The 4,160-nt window shown below is 49.8% G+C and overlaps 1 pseudogene across 1 annotated transcript; it reads left to right on the top strand.

The window, feature by feature from the left end:
• Window positions 1-651: 651 nt before the first annotated feature.
• Window positions 652-3,945, top strand: LOC125556040 (endo-1,4-beta-xylanase 5-like; annotated as a pseudogene). The gene is made up of 4 exons (XR_015615271.1): window positions 652-887; window positions 1,009-1,055; window positions 2,017-2,240; window positions 2,359-3,945. The product of XR_015615271.1 is annotated as an endo-1,4-beta-xylanase 5-like (transcript).
• Window positions 3,946-4,160: the final 215 nt, after the last annotated feature.

Below are 4,160 nucleotides of genomic sequence, written 5' to 3'. Positions count from 1 at the left end.
GGTTTAGTGAGGAGGGGCATATGTGCCAGTAGACCATTGTTGGTTTTGTGTTATGCGAGAATTTCCGCGCTAGTTAACTATACCTGCACCGTTCAAATTCAAAGTTTCCAAAAAAAAAGAATCCAAAAAAAGGTCGGTACGTACATTTCTCGTGGGATAGCAAGAAACGTGGTTACTGCACGGTTACCGAATTTCTCAGGCGGTAATCAAAGCGCTGATCGAGCTAGCCATGGCCATTCAAAACTAGCAAAGAGAAACTCTATTAAGACATCAAGGATATTGGATTTCTGATTCAATTGCATATTCAGGATTACTTTCCAAATTTTGCTATTGAGTTGATTAGCTAGCAATCTTCTGAAATTTACTTTCTATTATTCTCCAAAGTACGATACCCAGTATTTATACGTTAAATATTCCCAATACTACTACCTATTATTGGATCAATTTTAATTGACATTAATCATTTGCATTGTGTCGATCTTTTTTGTAAAGCCAAAGATATGGAATTCTTTGCGGGGATCAAAAGATCTGGACTTGATCCATCTGTGCATGCGTTCATATGGTATGGGGTAATAACAAGGCCATAAATAGCAAGATTTAACTGCATCCACACATAATGCACTGCTGTTGCTCCTCCTGCCTTGTCTTTCGATCGCTTGAGTCAAGGATCTGAGAAGCTAGCAAACACGCCACCTTGTTCTTCTCAAGAACAAATCAGTTACCCTTTGCCTATATATATTCACCTCGCCATCTCCATCAGCTGAACCATCTCTCCCCAGTTCAGTACAAGAAGGAACATACGTAATATTCATCTTTCTGGAGAACACTGGTGGTCGCCATGGGGAGATTAATATTCATCTTTCTGCTATCCATTTCCCTGTTTGAAGGTTAGATTTCTCCACTTTATCTTGCGCATTCCAGTTTGTGTAGTTCCGATTCCGAGAAGGTTCTTGGGGTTTATGCGGCGGATCCGTAATCTGTTTTCCCATTTGACGTTCATGTATGTAGGGTGGATGGTCCAGTCGGTTCCCTACGATCATACGGCGAGCCTCGAGGCAAGTACTAGCTTTCCTCTGCCCAAATGGATATGGATATTGGATTGGATATGTTACTCCAAAGAAAGATATTGGATTTGTTTTCCTTCTTTTAAGTCATTTCGTTTGGCAAGACAAAAGACAAAATAAATCAGGGGTTGCCTACCAGCTGAGAAATGTGATTTCATAGACAAAACGATAATTTGCTGATATTTTTTACAACGGAAATGTAGAGCATGCCTTGCAGAATATACCAGCCTCGAAATGTGTCATTTTTACCTACAAGCAAATTAAATGGATGAAAATGATTGACGCGGTGACGGTAAACATTTGTACTAGCATGGAAGTACATTGTATTAAAACCCTATAGGTGACAGACGTTCTGGACGAACTTGCATAGGTCGTATGTACTGGAGTGTACTTGAATCTATAGACTTGTTTGTAGAAATGGACGGAAGTCGTAAACCAAGGAAACCACCATACCAGATCTTGAGCCATATTTTCTTTCTAATACTGAATTATTACCATAATAGTTCACTGTGATATCCGTTCATGATATTACCTAATAGAGTAGAAGATATGACCAAATCTCTTTTTTCTTCATTTTCTGCGGAATGTTTATTTTGAGCGAGTAGCACCATATAGAGTAGATGGAATATGGAACTCTTCGTGGCATGCGGAACACATGGGGAAAATTATTATTTATTGCCGGATGATACTCTTTCCAAAAATTATTTAGGCCGTCACAATAAGTTCAAGCCCGTCTTGAACATGCATGATCTTCGTGCATCAACAAAGCTGAAACTAGTGATTTCCAAAACTGATGAAAAGATCATATCAAGTAAATGCTGAATTGCATCAACATTCCCCTACAAGATCTTGAAAGGAAATACTGAATCCGCCCCCCCCCCCCCCCCCCCCCCCCCCCCCCGCCAAAAAAAGAAAAAAAGATTAATCTTGTACCTGTTTCTGTGTTATCCAGTGCTTGAGCAGCCCGATGAAATCTCTGTACAAAGGCGGCATATTGCAGAACAGCGAGTTCGACAGCGGTCTGATGGGCTGGCTGGTGCCGCCGGGGCGTGAAGGCCGCCGTGAACAGCTCGCAGTCCGGCAACAAGTTCGCCGACGCCAAGAACAAGGACCAGCCGTCGCGTGGCGTCTATCAGAAGATCCACCTAAAGACTAACCACCACTACTCTCTCTCAGGTACGTACAATCCTTCTATCACCTATTAATCTATTATCACTCACAACAGACTCCCTATCTGAGGTTCTGAATCTGAACCTGTGACCATATATGGATGGCTCCATGCACGCATATGCAGCATGGTTGCAGGTTTCGTCCGGCACGGCGGTGGTGAAGGCGATCTTCAAGGCCCCCAACGGCGCGTACATCGGCGGCGGCGCCGTGGTCGCCAAGGCCGGCTGCTGGAGCATGCTCAAGGGCGGCATGACCGCTTATTCATCCGGGCCAGCCGAGTTCTTCTTCGAGGCGGATGGTGCTACGGTGGACATCTTGGTGGACAGCGTGTCCCTCCAGCCCTTCACCTTCGCCGAGTGGAAGAACCACACCAGTCTGTCGGCCGCCAAGGCCCGCAAGAGCGCCGTCAAGGTGGTCGCCCGGGGCGCCGACGGCGCCCCGCTGGCCAACGCGGAGCTGAGCCTGAAGCTGCTCCGGCCCGGGTTCCCGCTGGGCAACGCCATGACGGCGGAGATCCTGAACATCCCGGCCTACGAGAAGTGGTTCACGTCGCGCTTCACGGTGGCCAGCTTCGAGAACGCGATGAAGTGGTACAGCACCGAGTGGAAGCGGAACCACGAGGACTACAGCGTGCCGGACGCCATGCTCGCGCTCGCCCAGAGGCACGGCATCAGGGTGCGCGGGCACAACGTGTTCTGGGACACCAACAACACGCAGATGGCGTGGGTGAACCCGCTGGGCGCCGACGAGCTCAAGGCGGCCATGCAGAAGCGGCTGAGCTCCGTGGTGACGCGGTACGCCGGCAAGGTGATCGCGTGGGACGTGGTGAACGAGAACCTCCACGGGCAGTTCTACGAGGGCCGGCTCGGCACCAACGTGTCGGCGGAGGTGTACGGGGAGGTGGCCAAGATCGACACGAACGCGACGCTGTTCATGAACGAGTACGGCACGCTTGAGTCGGCCTTGGACCTGACCGCCATGGCCAGCAGGTACGCCGCCAAGATGGAGCAGATCCGCTCCTACCCCGGCAACGCCGGCATCAGGCTCGCCGTCGGGCTCGAGAGCCACTTCGAGACGCCCAACCTCCCGTACATGAGGGCGACGCTGGACATGCTCGCGCAGCTCAAGGTCCCCATCTGGCTCACCGAGATCGACGTCTCGCCCAAGACTGGGCCGTACCAGGCGGAGTACCTGGAGGACGTGCTGAGGGAAGGCTACGGCCACCCCAACGTGGAGGGCATGGTGCTCTGGGCGGCATGGCACAAGCACGGCTGCTGGGTCATGTGCCTCACGGACAACAACTTCACGAACCTCCCAACCGGCAACGTCGTCGACAAGCTCATCGCCGAGTGGAAGACGCACCCCGTGGCCGCCAGGACGGACGCCAATGGCGTGGCCGAGCTGAACCTTGTCCATGGCGAGTACAAGTTCACGGTGACTCACCCGTCGCTGGAGTCGCCCATGGCGCACACTTTGACGGTGGACGCGTCGTCGTCTGCGTTGGAGCATGCCATAGACATCAAGGTGTAGGGATCAGAATTCAGACACATACGCAATACGTAGCTGTCTAATTCTTTAGAAGAATTGTTAGAGGGAGAGAGTGGCATGCACCACTGCTGCCCGTCTCTGATAAGATTTTGTGTTGTTATCCTGCCTCTTCTTGCTACCCTCAGCACGTCAAGCAGCAAAATGGCAATGAATTCTCGTCGAACCGAGTTTTAGACAATGCCATATCCTGTCGTCATGAATATTGAAAACCTACTCCCACCGTAAAAATATATATATAATTATTTAGATCACTACGTTCTTAGGGCATCTCAAACGCCGATCCCCAAAGTAAACTCACCGGAGTTACTTGCGCAGTTCAGGCCAATTAGCCTTTGTAATGTCGTGTACAAAATAGCCTCTAAGGTGCTGGCAAATAGA

Source organism: Triticum urartu, chromosome 2A (genome assembly GCF_056163025.1).
Source record: "Triticum urartu cultivar PI428250 chromosome 2A, HENAU_Tu73, whole genome shotgun sequence".
NCBI classification, from domain to species: domain Eukaryota; kingdom Viridiplantae; phylum Streptophyta; class Magnoliopsida; order Poales; family Poaceae; genus Triticum; species Triticum urartu.
Note: the sequence above shows the minus strand (reverse complement) of the source record. Positions and strands in the feature narration are given on the sequence as shown.